The sequence below is a fragment of the Electrona antarctica genome, assembly GCF_951216825.1.
Source record: "Electrona antarctica genome assembly, contig: scaffold_279, whole genome shotgun sequence".
Taxonomy (NCBI): domain Eukaryota; kingdom Metazoa; phylum Chordata; class Actinopteri; order Myctophiformes; family Myctophidae; genus Electrona; species Electrona antarctica.
This window is the reverse complement of record NW_027637574.1, coordinates 50,211-73,720: the sequence shown is the minus strand read 5'-3', so window position 1 is coordinate 73,720 and position 23,510 is coordinate 50,211. Positions and strand designations below refer to the sequence as shown.

General features: G+C 44.5%; 1 pseudogene across 1 annotated transcript in view; it reads right to left on the bottom strand.

The window, feature by feature from the left end:
• Nucleotides 1-20,015, bottom strand: part of LOC306918816 (solute carrier family 12 member 9-like) — a 114,668-nt pseudogene extending 94,653 nt beyond the window's left edge. Inside the window, exons 1-3 of the transcript XR_013792540.1 lie at nucleotides 19,758-20,015; nucleotides 17,194-17,547; nucleotides 467-601 (exon numbers count right to left, since the gene is read on the bottom strand). The product of XR_013792540.1 is annotated as a solute carrier family 12 member 9-like (transcript). The remainder of the gene's footprint in view (nucleotides 1-466; nucleotides 602-17,193; nucleotides 17,548-19,757) is intronic.
• Nucleotides 20,016-23,510: the final 3,495 nt, after the last annotated feature.

Below are 23,510 nucleotides of genomic sequence, written 5' to 3'. Positions count from 1 at the left end.
ATGTTATTATTGCTGTTGATGTAACGTTTGTTGCTAATGATATTACTGTTAAAACTTTTCTTTCCAGTTACACATGAAAGTCGGTTCATCTTGATGATAATACTGGAAATGAATCTACGACATAACGATGTGTAAAAAACATGGACTTTACCGATCATCTGAGAACTTTGTGAAGGACTGAAGCCTCCTTAGTATATAGGACGTTGATGACTTGTAGAACAAATAATAACTGAAATGTAACATATATATATATTGAACTGTGATGCCCGAGATAACCTGCCTATTCTCAAAAACAAAAGAATAAAAAATCAAGTATAAAAAAAAAAAAATGTTGACATTATTGCTTATAGCTATTTTAAGTGTGATACAAGGTGAGGGTGTGACGTCTGTGAATAGGTATATTCACAATGCACACGTCCGTGCGTGGGTGCATGCCTAACAGGTGTGTGTGTGTGCGTGTGGATACAGTACGCCCCCCCAGCGTCCAGGGCTCCGTTGGTAGAGATGGCGCAGACGGACAGAACCGTCATGCTGATGATGAAGTACGCCACCAGGAACATCGCCACGGCCTGGTACAGGCCACAGTTCCCCACCACGAAACCTGCACACACACACACACACACACACACACACACACACACACACACACACACACACACACACACACACACACACACACACACACACACACACACACACACACACACACACACACACACACACACACACACACACACACACACACACACTTTAGAAGGCATTTGTAGAATCAGCCGAGCGAGACTGAGAGGTACAGAGAGAGGGAGAGACTTGTCACAGGCGACAGGCCCAAACCAGTTAAAATAACTACTAAACATTCTATTTCTTTATGAAATTACTGAGAAGGAAAAAAACATTGTTTTTAATTCATGAAAAATGTAGCTTTATGGGCGATTTTTTTTCTTCTTTAAATGTATTGAAATAATAATATTAACAAAAAACTAAATGTAGGAAACAAATATGTAAGGGGACCCATAGAAATGGGTCCGCGACCCACAAATGGGTCCCGACCCAGTGTTTGGACAGCAGTGCAGCAGTAAACATTAAACACATTCACCGACTGGGTGAAGCAGGACCTTTGACCTCCACACTGGCAGTGTGCATTGTATTGGAGAAAAGGACCTTTGACCTCCACACTGGCAGTGTGCATTGTATTGGAGAAAAGGACGAAATCACCACTGGCATGAATGCAGGAATACAGTGCCACGCTTTAGCCGTGAAGCCAAAGCGGTCGTCTCCCTTCTGGCTCCATAATTATGGAATGCACTTCCCATTACAGTCAGAACTACAGCCTCACTCTCAATCTAAACTATGGAATGAACTTCCCATTACAGTCAGAACTACAGACTCACTCTCAATCTAAACTATGGAATGAACTCCCATTACAGTCAGAACTACAGCCTCACTCTCAATCTAAACTATGGAATGAACTGCCATTACAGTCAGAACTACAGCCTCACTCTCAATCTAAACTATGGAATGCACTTCCCATCACAGTCAGAACTACAGACTCACTCTCAATCTAAACTATGGAATGAACTCCCATTACAGTCAGAACTACAGCCTCACTCTCAATCTAAACTATGGAATGCACTTCCCATTGCAGTCAGAACTACAGACTCACTCTCAATCTAAACTATGGAATGCACTTCCCATTGCAGTCAGAACTACAGACTCACTCCCAATCTAACCTATGGAATGAACTTCCCATCACAGTCAGAACTACAGACTCACTCCCAATCTAAACTATGGAATGCACTTCCCATCACAGTCAGAACTACAGACTCACTCCCAATCTAAACTATGGAATGAACTCCCATTACAGTCAGAACTACAGCCTCACTCTCAATCTAAACTATGGAATGCACTTCCCATTGCAGTCAGAACTACAGACTCACTCTCAATCTAAACTATGGAATGCACTTCCCATTGCAGTCAGAACTACAGACTCACTCCCAATCTAACCTATGGAATGAACTTCCCATCACAGTCAGAACTACAGACTCACTCCCAATCTAAACTATGGAATGAACTTCCCATTACAGTCAGAACTACAGCCTCACTCCCAATCTAAACTATGGAATGAACTTCCCATTGCCGTCAGAACTACAGACTCACTCTCAATCTAAACTATGGAATGAACTTCCCATTGCAGTCAGAACTACAGCCTCACTCCCAATCTAAACTATGGAATGAACTTCCCATTGCAGTCAGAACTACAGACTCACTCCCAATCTAAACTATGGAATGAACTTCCCATTGCAGTCAGAACTACAGACTCACACCCAATCTAAACTATGGAATGAACTTCCCATTGCAGTCAGAACTACAGACTCACTCCCAATCTAAACTATGGAATGCACTTCCCATTACAGTCAGAACTACAGACTCACTCTCAATCTAAACTATGGAATGCACTTCCCATTGCAGTCAGAACTGCACTCACTCCCAATCTTCTGCCGTAGACTGAAAACCCACCTTTTCAGACTCCATGGCCCGTAGCACTTGCCCTAGCCCTTAGATATAACTTTATGTAAACTTAGATAGCATTTTATACAGACTTATAGCATGTTACGTAGACAGCACTAGAATTGCATTTTATGTAGTCATAGCACTTTATAGTATATATATGTATAGTATAGTATAGTATGTATAGTTTATATGTAGTATAGTTTATATGTAGTATAGATTTTCATTATATAGATATTCCACTGTTACGTTCTTAGCTTACGCATGTTTCATGATAACTACTTTTTATGTATGTGATGTATTGCCTTTTTTGTTCTTGCTTATTGTAAATCGCTCTGGATTAAGAGCGTCTGATAAATGCCTAAATTGTAAATTGTCGTCTCGCCTGCGGTACAAGTATAACTAGAAAAAGTTCCCTTCTGGGCACAGGTCTCCACCAGGAGGATAGGAGTGTGTGATGTTTGGCAAAATGTTTAGGAGTAATATAAACATGTTTTGTGTGTGTGTGTGTGTGTGTGTGTGTGTGTGTGTGACACGGCTTGGCCTGTTGTAGCGCCACCATGAGGCTGATTTGAAAACTGTCAAGTGGCATTTCTTCCTCAGCCTAGTGGGAATATGCATGCACAGTTTGCGTTGAGTAGTTGTGGCGATTTGTACAAAACGGGTACAAAGCGGGCTACTCCTGAAAAGTTTAGAAGCCAATCGTAAGGTGGATTATGAGAAATCAAACAAACCCCTCTTGATCACAGGACTATGGAGAGCATGTGTACCGATTTGCGTGAAATTTGGATAACATCTGAAGGAGTAATATTAGAAAATGTGCTTTACATATGTCGGCCTCCTGGTGGCGCTATAAAGAGCAGATGTGAAAAATTCCAGGCAAAGGTTTTTCCTTGGCCTCTAGGAAGTAGGCATACAAAGTTATCCACAAATCCGTGCAGTTGGAGGAAAAAACACTTTTCGGCCAGTTATAGCGCCACCATGAGGCTGAGTTGAAAATGTTCACGTGGCATTTCTTCCTCGGCCTAGTGGGAATGTGCGTGCGCAATTTCACGGAAATCACACGATGTGTTCATGATTTGCAGCATTTTGTTTGAAACTGAGCACTCCTGCAAACTTTGGAAGCCAATCTTAGACAATAAGGATGGAGTCTGAGAAATCTGAAAGACCAGTTTCATTGAATGGCTCTAGAGAGACTGTGTACCAATTTGCGTGATGTTTGGACAAAATCTGTAGGTGTACTGTCCAAAAACTTGTTTTGCACAAAGCGGCCTCCTGGTGGCGCTATAACAGGCCGTTCTGAAAATTGTGGGGCAGAGGTTCATCGTTGGCATCCAGGGAGTGTGTGTGCACAATTTGGCATCGACCGGGTTAACGGTGCCGGAGATTAGCTGTTCACAGACGGACGGACGGACGGACACACGGACGGACGGAGTGCAAAACATACTCTCTCCCCATGCCTTCGGCCTGGTGGAGACAATTACATAACAATCCAACAGAGTCCGTTAAGAGGTTAGATACAGATACTACACCGCCACACTGGGTACTACTGTCTGTCTGTGGTCGATTTGGGCTATAATTATCCTGTGACCAGATTTGACTGAGAGCCTGCCATCGCACAACCTCCAGCTTTTCACCAGTGGAGAAAAACCCTTTTTTCCCCAAAATGAGTTAATATCACATGCAGACTCTTCACATACTAGAGCATGTCTGAAATAAATGTCAGAGCTGAAATTGACATGTAATGTAAATGTGAAATAAATGCTTAAACATGTAGCTAGGTGTAATGTTAGAGACCACAGAAGACATGTAAATATGAAATAAATGCTTAAACATGTAGCTAGGTGTAATGTTAGAGACCACAGAAGACATGTAAATATGAAATAAATGCTTAAACATGTAGCTATAGGTGTAATGTTAGAGACCACAGAAGACATGTCAATATGAAATTAATGCTTAAACATGTAGCTATAGGTGTAATGTTAGAGTCCACAGAAGTAGGGTTGCAAACTATTAGATTTTCAAATAAGGGACACCTCCCGCGCGTCCGTTGCTACCGGCGCGCGGCTTTGCCTTTGCCAAAAATTGGTGTCCCTTATTTGAAAATCTAATAGAAAAAATGGGTCATTTCCGGTCAAACCCCCCCAATTTCAGGTCTAAATTACGTTAATCAATTACATTAAATTAAACAACACAGTACAATCTTTTGGCTTCCAGCGACCCCACATTGTTTCTTCAGGAACAATATTTCTAGTTGTAATATTGTAATTGTAATATAATATTATATAATTAACATCAAATACTACCTGACCTGTATTGACATGTAGGCCTATGAGCTGTTTGAGAGTGTAAAAGTGCTATATAGTATGCATTATTTGTATTATGAATACATATTAGTCATTACATCTACTTGCATTATAATATGATTTAGTTGATCTTAATGGTTTCAGTGTTGGGGTACTTAATTACATTGACCATTTAGCAGTATGAAATTGACAAAAAACAAAATCTAAATGTTACGAAAAAGGTATGATTTTGAAAGTATACATGACTTGAATGAATCTGCAGTCTGCAGTGACCTGAAGCTGAATGAATCTGCAGTCTGCAGTGACCTGAAGCTGAATGAATCTGCAGTCTGCAGTGACCTGAAGCTGAATGAATCTGCAGTCTGCAGTGACCTGAAGCCTGAATGAATCTGCAGTCTGCAGTGACCTGAAGCTGAATGAGTCTGCAGTCTGCAGTGACCTGAAGCTGAATGAATCTGCAGTCTGCAGTGACCTGAAGCTTTGAATGAATCTGCAGTCTGCAGTGACCTGAAGCTTGAATGAATCTGCAGTCTGCAGTGACCTGAAGCTGAATGAATCTGCAGTCTGCAGTGACCTGAAGCTGAATGAATCTGCAGTCTGCAGTGACCTGAAGCTGAATGAATCTGCAGTCTGCAGTGACCTGAAGCTGAATGAATCTGCAGTCTGCAGTGACCTGAAGCCTGAATGAATCTGCAGTCTGCTCTGCAGTGACCTGAAGCTGAATGAATCTGCAGTCTGCTCTGCAGTGACCTGAAGCTGAATGAATCTGCAGTCTGCAGTGACCTGAAGCTGAATGAATCTGCAGTCTGCAGTGACCTGAAGCTTTGAATGAATCTGCAGTCTGCAGTGACCTGAAGCTGAATGAATCTGCAGTCTGCAGTGACCTGAAGCTGAATGAATCTGCAGTCTGCAGTGACCTGAAGCTGAATGAATCTGCAGTCTGCAGTGACCTGAAGCTGAATGAATCTGCAGTCTGCAGTGACCTGAAGCTTTGCTCTACCCCTTCCAACGTATAGTTCATGCCATAAGGTTGTATAGGTTTAACAAAAAGCATACAAAATATTAAGCCTTAAATGTCAAATGTTCAAATCATAAACTTGACCTTATTTCAGACCATTTTACAAAGCATACAGGCTTCTCAGTACCCACTCTTCTGGTTTAAATTCACATTTACAGCTACTAAGCCAGTGGTTCCCAAAATGGGGTCCGGGGACCCCCAGGGGTCCTTGAGTGAGTTCCAGGGGGTCTCCAGCTAAATGATAGTTTGGAACCAAATGGACCCTTATGGGTCTGTAACTCTGAGAGTGCAGGTCCAAATGGTTCCATTTGTACTCTCTCAGAGTTAAATTAACATTGATTTTACAATATAAATTGGGGGTCCCAGAGGTAGAAATGCCATTAAATGGGGGTCCGTAGCCTAATGCATGACAAACTGGGGGTCCTTGAAATTAAACGGGTTGAGAATCACTGCTAGAGCCGTAAAGATCTTCTCTTTTTTCGCATTATGTTTTCAAATGGGGGTCCGCAGGCTCATTAGTGTCAATTTGGGGGTCCTTGACATGAAAAAGTTGGGAACCACTGCTCTAGAGTTGCTTGATGAACAAGGAACTGTGTCCCTGTCAGGGCCAACTGGCACATGACAGCACAGTCCTCTAGATGTGTCCCTGTCAGGGCCAACTGGCACATGACAGCACAGTCCTCTAGATGTGTCCCTGTCAGGGCCAACTGGCACATGACAGCACAGTCCTCTAGATGTGTCCCTGTCAGGGCTAACTGGCACATGACAGCACAGTCCTCTAGATGTGTCCCTGTCAGGGCTAACTGGCACATGACAGCACAGTCCTCTAGATGTGTCCCTGTCAGGGCTAACTGGCACATGACAGCACAGTCCTCTAGATGTGTCCCTGTCAGGGCTAACTGGCACATGACAGCACAGTCCTCTAGATGTGTCCCTGTCAGGGCTAACTGGCACATGACAGCACAGTCCTCTAGATGTGTCCCTGTCAGGGCCAACTGGCACATGACAGCACAGTCCTCTAGATGTGTCCCTGTCAGGGCCAACTGGCACATGACAGCACAGTCCTCTAGATGTGTCCCTGTCAGGGCTAACTGGCACATGACAGCACAGTCCTCTAGATGTGTCCCTGTCAGGGCTAACTGGCACATGACAGCACAGTCCTCTAGATGTGTCCCTGTCAGGGCTAACTGGCACATGACAGCACAGTCCTCTAGATGTGTCCCTGTCAGGGCTAACTGGCACATGACAGCACAGTCCTCTAGATGTGTCCCTGTCAGGGCTAACTGGCACATGACAGCACAGTCCTCTAGATGTGTCCCTGTCAGGGCCAACTGGAACATGACAGCACAGTCCTCTAGATGTGTCCCTGTCAGGGCCAACTGGCACATGACAGCACAGTCCTCTAGATGTGTCCCTGTCAGGGCCAACTGGCACATGACAGCACAGTCCTCTAGATGTATTATAATGATATGAAGTGACTTGCCATATACCATCCATTGACTCCCCATTCATCCAATTTGCATCTACGATCTGCTTGTATTAAACGACATTAAACTCACCAACATTGCAGCTGTAGGGAAAGCTTGAATATCCACTTTCAAACTGCAAATCTCACTACTAGAACTTTCTGACTCTGAGGTAGATCAGATTTTTGGCTGTCAACAGCATCCATTTGTGTTTTCAATGTTGTGAACCGGAGCGTGGTGAAATTGTTGCTAAGATACGATACTGCATAGTGATTGGCTCTGCTGCATGCCTATGAAGAGTACTACCAATGAGCTGTGCCTAGCGCCTTTCTAGACACCAGGTTCCATGTATTCCTCCTGTTCCCATAGCTCAGATTAGCTGCCCCGCATGCGAGCGACTGAGAATCACCATAACGCGCTGTCATTCTTCCACGACCCCAAAATACGGGATTATGTGCGTCCCGTATCGGTTCATTACGGGACAGGTCTTTTAGTTGCCAAATAAGGTACGATCCCGTATTTTACGGGACGGTTGGCAATGTAGCTAGGTGTAATGTTAGAGTCCACAGAAGACATGTAAATGTGAAATAAATGCTTAAACATGTAGCTAGGTGTAATGTTAGAGTCCACAGAAGACATGTAAATGTGAAATAAATGCTTAAACATGTAGCTAGGTGTAATGTTAGAGTCCACAGAAGACATGTAAATGTGAAATAAATGCTTAAACATGTAGCTAGGTGTAATGTTAGAGTCCACAGAAGACATGTAAATGTGAAATAAATGCTTAAACATGTAGCTAGGTGTAATGTTAGAGACCACAGAAGACATGTAAATATGAAATAAATGCTTAAACATGTAGCTAGGTGTAATGTTAGAGTCCACAGAAGACATGTAAATGTGAAATAAATGCTTAAACATGTAGCTAGGTGTAATGTTAGAGTCCACAGAAGACATGTAAATGTGAAATAAATGCTTAAACATGTAGCTAGGTGTAATGTTAGAGACCACAGAAGACATGTAAATGTGAAATAAATGCTTAAACATGTAGCTAGGTGTAATGTTAGAGTCCACAGAAGACATGTAAATGTGAAATAAATGCTTAAACATGTAGCTAGGTGTAATGTTAAGAGTCCACAGAAGACATGTAAATGTGAAATAAATGCTTAAACATGTAGCTAGGTGTAATGTTAGAGTCCACAGAAGACATGTAAATGTGAAAAAAATGCTTAAACATGTAGCTAGGTGTAATGTTAGAGTCCACAGAAGTGAACCTTAATTTCAAGCCTGTTTTCTCAACTCGCTGTTTCTCTGCAAGACATTACTCTATAAGCCATATCTCCAAAACTGGTGGGTCAAACTGAACAACCAATATATCTATTTGAAGCTATGATTCCCTGCTTTCATATGACATGAACATTTAAAAATGTAGTCAAATGTAGTCACTCCTGGCTCATCCCAACCTTGGCAGCTTTGTCCTCCACGACAGCCACAAGAGTAACGGACAACTGAGTAGAAGCTAATAGAGTCTGGCAACAGGCCACGAGCCGTAAAACCCTCCAAGACAAAAAATAATGTCAAGAAGAGCGGCCAACCTTTGGGCTTGTATTGCAAACGTGTTTAATGATCAGCTATCTGTGCTACAGCTTGATAGAGACCTCATTGGTTGTAATTCCCAATGTATCACTATTGTCAATATATGACCAACGTTGCAGGGCTCCATTTTGGGCGGGAACCCCTTTTGGTGTTTGATGCATTATGTTATACTTTAGCTATTGAGAAATAGCAGATCTACAAGCTTGTAGCTTGGTACTCTGTGCCGCGCTATGAGCTTGTCTGCTTTGTTGTGGTCCCTGGGGTCCGTCCCTGGAACAACAACATGAGGAACTGTTAACTGGTTAATATGTGTACAGACAGTGACTTTAAAAGCATAATGTTGTTTCCCCAGACAGCGCTGGTTGGCAGGTATCAATACACTTTTAGACCGACATGGTTTGTGCCAGCGTGCACGGTGATTATTTATTTATTGATCATTTTCTTGTCTTGTATTGTTTAAACATGACGTCATGGGCCGCTATGCTCCATAACAGGCTTGATAAGCCCAAAGATTATTGATAACGGGTACTCAATAAGGTTGACCAACCAACCACCAACAGGCAGGCCCTGCCAGCAACCAACCACCAACAGGCAGGCCCTGCCAGCAACCAACCACCAACAGGCAGGCCCTGCCAGCAACCAACCACCAACAGGCAGGCCCTGCCAGCAACCAACCACCAACAGGCAGGCCCTGCCAGCAACCAACATTACATTACATTACATTACAGTCATTTAGCAGACGCTTTTATCCAAAGCGACTTACAATAAGTGTATTCAACATAGGTAGGGAACAAAAACTACTAATCACCAGAAGTCTTTAGTGCATTTTCTGCAAAAACAAGCAACCAAGAGTATACCTAGCGCTAAGGTAAAAGTGCAATATATCAGCTACCTATTTCCTTAACCAGATGAGACAAAATAGCTAAATCAAATGAGCATGAGCTAAAACAATTAAGTGTATCGACTAAACAAGATCCAATAAACAATACAACAATAGAAAACAAGCGTTCGTACAACTAGTTAACAACAAGTAGGTCAGGCAGAGAGGAAGGGTAGTGTTTCCTGAAGAGGTGGGTTTTCAACCTGCGGCGAAATATGGGCAGTGACTCTGCTGTCCTAACATCAGTGGGGAGTTCATTCCACCACTGTGGGGCCAGAACAGAAAAGAGTCGTGACCGTGTGGATCGGCCAGAAGGACCCTTGAGTGACGAGGCAATCAGTCGCCCCGAGGTGGCAGACCGAAGTGGTCGGGCAGGGGTGTAGGCATCGACCATAGCCCGGAGGTAGGAAGGAGCTGTTCCTTTCACTGCCCTATAGGCTAACACCAGGGTTTTGAACTGGATGCGGGCCGCTACGGGGAGCCAGTGTAGAGAACGGAGAAGGATGGTTGTGTGGGAGAACTTGGGGCGGTTGAACACCAGACGAGCCGCAGCTTTCTGAACAAGCTCCAGAGGTCTGATGGCAGATGCCGGAGCACCAGCAAGGAGGGAGTTGCAGTAGTCCAGGCGGGAGATGACGAGAGCCTGGATGAGCACCTGGGCTGCCTTCTCTGTGAGGAAGGGGCGAATCCTCCTGATGTTGTAGAGGAGGAATCTGCAGGACCTTGTCACTGATGCGATGTTTGCCGAGAACGTCAGTTGATCGTCCAGGGTCACACCCAGATTTTTCGCAGTCCGAGTTGAGGTCACCACAGCATTATCAATGGTGATGGCCATGTCTCGGTGCGGACAGCCCTTCCCCGGGAGGAACATCAGCTCGGTCTTGTCCAGGTTGAGCTTCAGGTGGTTTGTCGACATCCACGCCGAGATGTCAGCCAGACAAGCAGCAATGCGTGCCTCCACTTGGGTATCAGAGGCAGGCCCTGACAGCAACCAACAACCAACCACCAACAGGCAGGCCCTGCCAGCTGAACCAACCACCAACAGGCAGGCCCTGCCAGCTGAACCAACCACCAACAGGCATGCCCTGCCAGCAACCAACCACCAACAGGCATGCCCTGCCAGCAACCAACCACCAACAGGCATGCCCTGCCAGCAACCAACCACCAACAGGCAGGCCCTGCCAGCAACCAACCACCAACAGGCAGGCCCTGTACTGTCAGCTGTAAGATACAACACACACATGAGGATTCCAGTGGCTTCCCTGTTGCTGAGTGGTGGTGAATGCAATGCTTTGTACTACAAAAAGGCACCATAGAAATGCAGCCCATTTAATGATACAGTGCCGTCGTTAACAGTAACACATGGACATGCAGTTCTTTCATATCAACGATAAAACAAGCATCAAACAAACATGGATACTATATTTGTACTATAGGGCATTAACCCATTCTGGGCGGGAACCCCTTTAGGTGTTTTAACTAAGCATTATGTTATACTTTAGCTATTGGAAAATAGCAGATCTACAGATCTCGTAGCGCGGCACTCGGTGCCGCGCCACGAGCTTGTAGATCTGCTATTTTCCAATAGCTAAAGCATAACATAATGCTTAAAACACCAAAAGGGAGGGGTTCCCACCCAGAAGGGGTTAAAAGGGTTTGATAAGATGAACTCAGTGTGCGGACACAACGTAACGAATCGTAAGGCACAGCATTCCTCGTCACACGCTACAGTAGCAACATATTTAAAGCATTCCTCGTCACGCGCTACAGTAGCAACATATTTAAAGCATTCCTCGTCACGCGCTACAGTAGCAACATATTTAAACCATTCCTCGTCACACGCTACAGTAGCAACATATTTAAACCACTCCTCGTCACGCGCTACAGTAGCAACATATTTAAACCATTCCTCGCCACGCGCTACAGTAGCAACATATTTAAACCATTCCTCGTCACACGCTACAGTAGCAACATATTTAAACCACTCCTCGTCACACGCTACAGTAGCAACATATTTAAACCATTCCTCGCCACGCGCTACAGTAGCAACATATTTAAACCACTCCTCGTCACACGCTACAGTAGCAACATATTTAAACCACTCCTCGTCACACGCTACAGTAGCAACATATTTAAACCATTCCTCGTCACACGCTACAGTAGCAACATATTTAAACCACTCCTCGTCACGCGCTACAGTAGCAACATATTTAAACCACTCCTCGTCACGCGCTACAGTAGCAACATATTTAAACCATTCCTCGCCACGCGCTACAGTAGCAACATATTTAAACCATTCCTCGCCACGCGCTACAGTAGCAACATATTTAAACCACTCCTCGCCACGCGCTACAGTAGCAACATATTTAAACCACTCCTCGTCACACGCTACAGTAGCAACATATTTAAACCACTCCTCGTCACACGCTACAGTAGCAACATATTTAAACCACTCCTCGTCACACGCTACAGTAGCAACATATTTAAACCACTCCTCGTCACGCGCTACAGTAGCAACATATTTAAACCATTCCTCGCCACGCGCTACAGTAGCAACATATTTAAACCACTCCTCGTCACACGCTACAGTAGTAACATATTTAATCGTTTACCCGCCAGGAACATAGGAATATTAACACGTAGAATCTTGTAGCCTGCCACAAACGGAAAAGCCGTTTTAACAGCGATGTATTCATTAATGCATGTTTTAATACGATCGTATCGAAATCTACCGTCCGTTAGCTTTGTTATGCTTCTGACACAATGGGCGCGGCCATTTTGAAAATGCGCGCACATCCACTAACATTGCCGGCTCTGTTTTCAGACGGCTTTATCTCACAGAAGCGACATTGCAGAGGACGCTTTGTCCCAGACAAGCGTTTTCAACGGCCTGTAGCAGGCGCTGTGATACTCGCGGTCCACTTTTTCCACCACCGACCGAGAGAACGAGCACCAGCTTCGTCAACACACACGGAATGGTTTCATAGTAAAATGCGATACGGATATGTGGCTCTTCAAAGTAAGTGTCACGCGTGATTAAACCATGGCAATACGCAATCGAGGGATTAATTAATGGCGGCAGGCTAAGAGTTAAACCACTCCTCGTCACGCGCTACAGTAGCAACATATTTAAACCATTCCTCGTCACACGCTACAGTAGCAACATATTTAAACCATTCCTCGCCACGCGCTACAGTAGCAACATATTTAAACCATTCCTCGCCACGCGCTACAGTAGCAACATATTTAAACCACTCCTCGTCACACGCTACAGTAGCAACATATTTAAACCATTCCTCGCCACGCGCTACAGTAGCAACATATTTAAACCACTCCTCGTCACACGCTACAGTAGCAACATATTTAAACCACTCCTCGTCACGCGCTACAGTAGCAACATATTTAAACCACTCCTCGTCACGCGCTACAGTAGCAACATATTTAAACCATTTAAGACGGGGAACACATCTGTGTCGCTTAGAGAGCTTTTAACCACTTTAAACATTATTTTAGACTTTTAGCTGTTGAAAAAATGGCAGATCTACAAGCAGATCTACACACTCGTATAGCGCGGCACCGAGTGCCGCGCTATACGAGTGTGTAGATCTGCCATTTGTTTGAAAAGTCGTGAAAATGTGTGCAATTCTTTATTGTCATATATCATATATATCATAATTCGCTTATTTCCATCTAAATAAGTAGTAAAGTGTGCCGCTTGGGATATTATTTACATTATGAAGAGAGGATGTACAAAAAAAAAATCAATTCAATTCAATTCATTTAGGGCTTATATTAGGGGAAATAGCCAATAAGGAGCTTTTGCACAAAAAAACACCTGGACCTCTTTGGTGGGGACGTAACAACTACAAAGAAAGGTAAGAAAGCCTTCTAGCATGGAATTCTCCTTTAAGCTGTATGAAATATTTACCATTAATTAAGTGCCAGGGACGTTAAGACGAGCTAAAAACATTATTATTATTTTTTAATCTATATTTTTGGGGGGGACACAGGGGGCCACGCATTAAAAGTAAATTAATCCACAAAACTAACGCCATTTGTATTGTTTCTAAAATATTAGTGCAACTTTTGTTCATTTTTGACCCCTCTATCACACAGAACTATGTTTTTTGTGTCCATATCACTACGCCCAAAAAAAATGTCCACGTGACTGGAGGGGTCAAAGTTGAACGAAATTTTTTAAATAGGTCAAGAATACAAATTACGTTAGTTTTGTGGATGAATTTACTTTTACTGCGTGGCCCCCAGTGCACCCCACACAAACGACCGGAACTACTTATTATTTCACCAAAACCAGAGCAGAACTCCCACCACGGGACTCGGGCAATCAATTAATACAGTCGCAACCACTATATTAATGTATTTCATACAGCTTAAATTTAAAAAAAAATCGGAAAAAAGGTTGAAAGTCTGACAGCTGCCTGGCTGTGACCAAATGGACGCTATTGGTCGTTAATGTAATTGTACACACTCATTAACACGCCCTCTGTGTTTGACTTTACAGTTTTTATATCGGTTTCATGTCCCCAATAAAAAAAACACTACTTCTATTTTCTAAATGTAGCTCCCGGACGGCCCACAAACAGTCACTGGTAGCGTGTGTGTGTGTGTGTGTGTACCGCCACACCAGCTGACCTCTCACGAGACATTGGGGTGGGGGGCAACAGCATCTCAGACACTCACACACACACACACACACACACACACACACACACACACACACACACACACACACACACACACACACACACACACACACACACACACACACACACACACACACACACACACACACACACACACACACACACACACACACACACACACACACACACACACACGGGGGAAAGCATGAAAGAGAGACTAAATGGCCGTGCACTGTGCATGTGAAAGGCTGCTTGTGTTGTGTGTGGATTCCTCAGTCATTCCGGAGTATTTCTAATCAATGGCTTCCTAGACACGCTGCCACCTCGAGTCTGAGCGTCATGTGGACGCCATTAACTGGAGCTGCCGCTGCGAGGGGAAAGAGGGAAGGCCTTCTTCTGGGGGAGCGCCGGGCACGGCGCTGAGGGAAGGCCTTCCCTCCCGGGCACGGCGCTGAGGGAAGGCCTTCTTCTGGGGGAGCGCCGGGCACGGCGCTGAGGGAAGGCCTTCCCTCCCGGGCACGGCGCTGAGGGAAGGCCTTCTTCTGGGGGAGCGCCGGGCACGGCGCCAATTGGAAATCGCTTAACCCATTTTGGACATTTTTCTGAAAAACCCATGTTTCTATGTCCGTGGTGCTCAACCTTTTTCATGTCAAGGACCCCCAGAATTATCTCTATTGGGCCACGGACCCCCCCATCTCAAAATATGTTGTTCCAGGGACCCCCCCCACCCAGAAGCCAATATTTTAGTTAAAAATGTTCGCTCGGAAATATATATATATTCAAAGATTTGCACCACATTTTTTTACGACTTTTCAAAAATAGCAGACCTACAAGCTCATAGCGCGCCACTCCTATGATTCCCTGCTTTCATATGACGTAAAAAAAAAACGAAAATTCAAAAGAAATCCAATGGCAGCCCCTCCGTCACATTTGGCCACATATGGGTCTGACTCCATTAGATCTTCACTACACACTAAGGGCCTGCTTGATTCCTTGCAGTGTTGTTTTCGTCGACTAAAAACTACATGGAAATTAAATGAAAACTATGCGATGGTGACTAAAACTAAGACTAAATATACTGACAATTTCGTCAACAAATAAAAACTGGACTAAAATGTTAGGAAGGGACTAGTGGACGAGAGATCCACTATCCTCATTTTACAATTAGTTGCATGCTGAAAATAGCCGATCTACAAGCCCACAACGCGTCGCAGCGCGACGCGTTGTGGGCTTGTAGATCTGCTATTTTCAGCAAGTGAAAAAACAGTCATTACGGCGGCATCAAGGCACCGCCAAAATACATTTTGTTCGACTAAATCAACTGTAGATTTAGTCGACTAAAACTAGACTAACACTAAAACATTCCAAGTGACCAAAACTAAATGAAAACTATTCGAGACTATGACACTTGTGTGTCTTCTTTCCACATCAGAGAGTCTTGAGCTTATAGAAAGCCTGTTGTTTCACCCCATGACCCCACTATAGCGCCATAGTGTCAAAGCTCTCACCACTACCTGAAAACAAAACAATGAAGAATGAAGGGAAGCTACTGTTCTTCCACAAATTAACTGTTATTCTGGAGTGAAGCCGACATATTAAAGGACCCATCTTTAGAAGCAGCCAGAGAGGGATTTCCTGCTTCCCTTTTTGAGTGGTGTAAACCACTCCTACAACTGGCTTTTGTGTGCAGAAAAAAATGAGCATGGTTGCTATGTTCAAAATAATTTCTGACGTAATTAAATCACACCCGGGTGAACTGGATGACCGTAGCAACCATGGTCATTTTCTCTGCACAGAAAAAGCCAGTTGTGAAATCACATCCGGGTGTGATTTCATTACGTCAGATCAGAGCTGATCAGGCTACATAATACCTTACCTTATTTCATTACGTCAGACATTACGTCAGACCACAGCTGATCATGCTATATAAAACCTTACACCACTCAGTTCACACGGGTGTGATTTTTACTAGTAAAAGAGCTTCTCAAATCTGGCCTGTGATTAACCCATTCAGAGCGGGAACCCCTGTTGGTGTTTTTAAGCATTATGTTATACTTTAGCTATTGAAAAATAGCAGCTCTACAAGCTAAAGCAAAGCAAAGTTACTATATTTACCCAGGGTATCTGGGCTAAGCTCAATAACTTGTTTACAGCCAGACCCTGCTCATAGAACATTTCATGGTAGTGGTGCAATGCCTTGCTCAAGGGCACTTCAGCGGGGGTAATTGTAACGTGTCGGACCGCTGATTCGAACTGGCGACCTTCCGGTATCAAGACCGCTCCGCAATCCGTTCGGCCACCGCTGCCACAATAGCTCATAGCGCGCCACCGAGTGGCGCGCTACGAACTTGTAGGTCTGCTATTTCTGAAAAATCGTGAAAATGTGCCTCAAATCTTTGAATATATTCTTTCAGAGCTGAACGTTTTTACCTCAAATCTTTGCTTCTGGGGGGGGGGGGGGGGGGGGGGGTCCCTGGAACAACATTATTTTCAGGTGGGGGGTTCGGAGGCATATTACATATAACTTTTGGGGTCGTTGACATGAAATATTGAGCACCACTGATATAGAAACACGAGGTTTTTCAGAAAAAAGGACATTTACATTTATTTTTTTAAATTTCGATGTCACGATTCGCACAAATCTTTGAATATATATTCTTTCAGAGCGAACGTTTTTATTTTATTTCGACGTCGGGCCTTAAATGGGTTAGATATTTTTCCACCGCTGGTCAGCAGTGGTCACTCATGGACAACTCACCGATCCTCAGGAAGACCACCACGCTGAACATGGACAGCAGCGTGGGGATGACCACGCCGAAGAAGGTGGACAGCTTCTGCTGCTGCTGCTGCTGCTGCTGCTGCTGTCTGCTCTGATGCGTCGCCCCCCCGCCGGCGCCACCCCCGCCGCCCCCCGATCGCCTCCCGGGGCTCAGCGTAGCGTTGGCGGCCGGCTGCTGCTCCATGGCCTGGCGGGACGCCGGGTGCCGATGTTCGGCCGACTCGTTGACGCTGGTGGAGAGGCGGTAGTGGAGGAGAGGAGTCCGTTCTAGAGACATGACGGCTGGCTGGTGGTGCTGGCAGCGAGGAGGATGATGAAGTTAGTCCACAGAACCTGAGAATAGAGAGTATGCACATGCATGATTTTCCCCATCAGGACACGCTTTTCTGTTTGGATGAATGGGCTGGCAAGGCCAGAAAGTAGCAACGTCGCTCTCATTGGCCAGCAGCGCGGGTGAGCCATCTAGCTTTCTTCTTATATATATATATATATATATATATATATATCTATGCTTCAACCAGCCAAAATTCTCACATGTCTCCCCCCTTCTCCGCTCCCTCCATTGGCTCCCGGTCGCTGCCCGCACAGAGGACAAAACTCTGATGCTGGCATTCAAAGCAACCAAAGTTATGGCTCCCCCATATCTTGCAAGTCTGATCGAACCCTACAAACCCTCCCGCTCACTCAGATCAGCCAATGCAGGGAAAGCTGGAAGTACCTTCACTAAAAACACCGGGACAACGCTCCACACGTCCCAAACTCTTCTCTCTTCTGGCTCCAAAACTATGGAATGCACTTCCCATTACAGTCAGAACTGCAGCCTCACTCCCAATCTTCCGCCGTAGTCTGAAAACCCACCTTTTCAGACTCCATCATGGCCCGTAGCACTTACCCTACCCCCTTAGATAGCACTTTATGTAGACTTGGATAGCATTTGATACAGACTTATAGCATGTTACGTAGACAGCACTAGAATTGCATATATATATATATATATATACACACACACACATACACACCAGTATATATATATATATATATATATATATTATGAAGTTTATATGTATAGTTTCATTATATGTATAGTTTCATTATATATTCCACTGTTACGTCCTCAGCTTAATACGCATTCATAAGTACTTCTTATGTATGTGATGTGTTGCCATGCTTTTTGTGAATCTTGCTTAATGTAAATCGCTCTGGATTAAGAGCGTCTGATAAATGCCTACATTGTAATACAACAAAGGAAAGGAGATGTCAGGTGGTTGTCAGTCACCTGCTGCTGGCTTAGGGTTAAGGAAAGGAGATGTCAGGTGGTTGTCAGTCACCTGCTGCTAGCTTAGGGTTAAGGAAAGGAGATGTCAGTAGCCGCAATTTGCAACTCTAGATTTTTTTATAATGGGATGAATCTAGAGTTGCAATACCCTCCATTGACTTCCCACTCATCATTTTGCGTTTGCGATCTGCTTGTCTTAAACGACGTTAAACTCACCATCATTGCAGCTGTAGTCCAAGCTTGAATTATTCTCTTTCAATCTGCAAAGCTTGTTTTTCATAAAAATCCCCCGTAGACATGTTATGAGCTACTTTCTGTCAAGAAATTATGTGCAAGTGATTATTTTTCTAAGTGCTGGAGTTTGGAAGCGCTCGTCGTAAGTCACTGAACGTCCCTGCATGCATCTGATTCGCATTTGCACATAATGCAGGAGGCAGCAGCGCGACCCCTTAATACAAACGAGCGCTTCCAAACTCCAACATTTCTTCTTCTTGACAGAAAGTAGCTCATAACATGTCTACGGGGGATTTTTATGAAAAACAAGCTTTGCAGATTGAAAGAGAATAATTCAAGCTTGGACTACAGCTGCAATGTTGGTGAGTTTAACGTCGTTTAAGACGAGCAGATCGCAAACGCAAAATGATGAGTGGGGAGTCAATGGAGGGTATTGCAACTCTAGATTCATCCCATTATAAAAAAATCTAGAGTTGCAAATTGCGGCTAAGATGTCAGGTGGTTGTCAGTCACCTGCTGCTGGCTTAGGGTTAAGGAAAGGAGATGTCAGGTGGTTTCTTAGGGTTAAGGAAAGGAGATGAATTGCTCATCTAGAAGAAGAAACATGTCTAGGGTACTATAGCTTGAGAAAACACTAGCAGCACATGATGACATCACATCACATTTTATAAAAATGCAAAACAGCCAAGCAAAGAAAGAAAGAAAGAAAGAAAGAAAAGCGAAAAGAATTGTCAGGAATTCATATAAGCATAAATAATAATCACAGCCCACCACTAACTAGCCAGGATAGATAACTTACTTCGTCAGACGGCGAAAAAAGTAAAGCTCTAAAAATCTGGACCAATGTGACTGTTCTCGACTCTGAGCAGAACGACATGCCCCATAATAAGGACGGAAGATTCAAAGTGCTTTAAAAACGTTTATAAAACAAGACACTGTTGTCACGAACCATCCGACATGACACGGATCCATCGACACTGTGTGTAGTCAGTAGTTAATAGTTATTGATAACGATATTTATAAACAATCCTACCTCGATGATCGATGGCAGCAAGTTGGAGAAGATTATAGCGGCAGCGATGCGACCCTCGACCCTCCTCCTCCTTCACTTTGTTTGCAGCGAACAAATCAATATAATAAAATAATAAAACATTAAAAACAGACCTTGTATTAAAAGCCTTTCGAGGATGATCAGATCTCTATCTGACAGCAGAGGTGTAATAAACTAGGGGAGCCGTTGGAAGCGGCCACCGTTGAGCCATAGTGCCTTTGACACTATGTAACCAGCCAGGGAATCATCATCATGTGACTGAGAACAACTCTCACACCAGCCTGTTGCACACACGATCACGTGAGCTGCTCGGCTCGTCCAATCACAGCCCGCCGTTGCTCCTCCTAGTGCCAGACTAGACCAGACTGCAGGCGGCGTGAAGCTGTGCATGTTATGGCAGTGGTTCCCCAAAGTGGGGTCCGGGGACCCCCAGCAGGGGTCCTTGAGGGAGTTCCAGGGGGGACCCCAGCTAAATGATAGTTTGAAACCAAATGGACCCTTATATGGGTCTGTAACTCTGAGAGTGAACATTTGGTTCCATTTGTATACACTCTCAGAGTTAAATTAACATTGATTTTACAATATAAAGTAGATTCACCAGAGATATAAATGCCATTAAATTGGGGGGTCCGTATAGATTAATGCATGTCAAACTGGGGGGTCCTTGAAATGAAAATGGCCGAGCGTCACTGCCAGAGCCGTAAAGATGTTCTCTTAATGGGGGGTCCCTGGCATACATTTTCAAATGGGGGGTCCTCGGGGCTAATTAGTGTCAATTTGGGGGTCCTTGACATGAAAATGTTTGGGAACCAAGTGCTGTGTTATGGTGACCTGTGAGTGAAGTGTGAATCGAATGTGATGTGAAGGAACGAAACAGCTACTGTAGGTATAGCATGCTTCTGCTTCCTTCCTCATGCTCTGATGCACAGAATGAAACAGCTAGGTAGCATGCTTCTGCTTCCTTCCTCATGCTCTGATGCATAGAATGAAACAGCTAGGTAGCATGCTTCTGCTTCCTTCCTCCTCATGCTCTGATGCATAGAATGAAACAGCTAGGTAGCATGCTTCTGCTTCCTTCCTCATGCTCTGATGCATAGAATGAAACAGCTAGGTAGCATGCTTCTGCTTCCTTCCTCCTCATGCTCTGATGCACAGAATGAAACAGCTAGGTAGCATGCTTCTGCTTCCTTCCTCCTCATGCTCTGATGCATAGAATGAAACAGCTAGGTAGCATGCTTCTGCTTCCTTCCTCAGAATATGCCTCACCAAAAAGTACAGTTAAACCACAAGTGCTTTCAGTTTAGTTTCTCTTTCACCCCATTCTGTGCACGAATAAGACTGCAGGCTATAGGAGGCTATAGCCTCCTATATCCTCCTATAGCCTCCTATAGCCTCCTATATCCTCCTATAGCCTCCTATAGCCTCCTATACTACTAATAGATTAGACTGCAGGCTATAGCCTCCTATAGCCTCCTATAGCCTCCTATAGCCTCCTATAGCCTCCTATAGCCTCCTATACTACTAATAGATTAGACTGCAGGCTATAGCCTCCTATAGCCTCCTATAGCCTCCTATAGCCTCCTATAGCCTCCTATAGCCTCCTATAGCCTCCTATATCCTCCTATAGCCTCCTATACTACTAATAGATTAGACTGCAGGCTATAGCCTCCTATAGCCTCCTATAGCCTCCTATAGCCTCCTATAGCCTCCTATATCCTCCTATAGCCTCCTATAGCCTCCTATAGCCTCCTATATCCTCCTATAGCCTCCTATAGCCTCCTATAGCCTCCTATAGCCTCCTATAGCCTCCTATATCCTCCTATAGCCTCCTATAGCCTCCTATACTACTAATAGATTAGACTGCAGGCTATAGCCTCCTATAGCCTCCTATAGCCTCCTATAGCCTCCTATAGCCTCCTATATCCTCCTATATCCTCCTATAGCCTCCTATAGCCTCCTATAGCCTCCTATAGCCTCCTATACTACTAATAGATTAGACTGCAGGCTATAGCCTCCTATAGCCTCCTATAGCCTCCTATAGCCTCCTACAGCCTCCTATAGCCTCCTATAGCCTCCTATAGCCTCCTATAGCCTCCTATAGCCTCCTATAGCCTCCTATATCCTCCTATAGCCTCCTATAGCCTCCTATAGCCTCCTATACTACTAATAGTTTAGACTGCAGGCTATAGCCTCCTATAGCCTCCTATAGCCTCCTATAGCCTCCTATAGCCTCCTATAGCCTCCTATATCCTCCTATAGCCTCCTATAGCCTCCTATAGCCTCCTATACTACTAATAGATTAGACTGCAGGCTATAGCCTCCTATTATAGCCTCCTATAGCCTCCTATAGCCTCCTATAGCCTCCTATAGCCTCCTATAGCCTCCTATAGCCTCCTATATCCTCCTATAGCCTCCTATAGCCTCCTATAGCCTCCTATAGCCTCCTATATCCTCCTATAGCCTCCTATAGCCTCCTATACTACTAATAGATTAGACTGCAGGCTATAGCCTCCTATAGCCTCCTATAGCCTCCTATTATAGCCTCCTATAGCCTCCTATAGCCTCCTATAGCCTCCTATAGCCTCCTATACTACTAATAGTTTAGACTGCAGGCTATAGCCTCCTATAGCCTCCTATAGCCTCCTATAGCCTCCTATAGCCTCCTATAGCCTCCTATAGCCTCCTATAGCCTCCTATAGCCTCCTATACTACTAATAGATTAGACTGCAGGCTATAGCCTCCTATAGCCTCCTATAGCCTCCTATAGCCTCCTATATCCTCCTATAGCCTCCTATAGCCTCCTATATCCTCCTATAGCCTCCTATAGCCTCCTATAGCCTCCTATAGCCTCCTATAGCCTCCTATAGCCTCCTATAGCCTCTATATCCTCCTATAGCCTCCTATAGCCTCCTATACTACTAATAGATTAGACTGCAGGCTATAGCCTCCTATAGCCTCCTATAGCCTCCTATAGCCTCCTATAGCCTCCTATAGCCTCCTACAGCCTCCTATAGCCTCCTATAGCCTCCTATAGCCTCCTATAGCCTCCTATAGCCTCCTATAGCCTCCTATATCCTCCTATAGCCTCCTATAGCCTCCTATACTACTAATAGATTAGACTGCAGGCTATAGCCTCCTATTATAGCCTCCTATAGCCTCCTATAGCCTCCTATAGCCTCCTATAGCCTCCTATAGCCTCCTATAGCCTCCTATAGCCTCCTATATCCTCCTATAGCCTCCTATAGCCTCCTATAGCCTCCTATAGCCTCCTATAGCCTCCTATACTACTAATAGATTAGACTGCAGGCTATAGCCTCCTATAGCCTCCTATAGCCTCCTATTATAGCCTCCTATAGCCTCCTATAGCCTCCTATAGCCTCCTATAGCCTCCTATAGCCTCCTATAGCCTCCTATAGCCTCCTATATCCTCCTATAGCCTCCTATAGCCTCCTATACTACTAATAGATTAGACTGCAGGCTATAGCCTCCTATAGCCTCCTATAGCCTCCTATAGCCTCCTATATCCTCCTATAGCCTCCTATAGCCTCCTATATCCTCCTATATCCTCCTATAGCCTCCTATAGCCTCCTATAGCCTCCTATATCCTCCTATAGCCTCCTATAGCCTCCTATAGCCTCCTATAGCCTCCTATAGCCTCCTATAGCCTCCTATAGCCTCTATATCCTCCTATAGCCTCCTATAGCCTCCTATACTACTAATAGATTAGACTGCAGG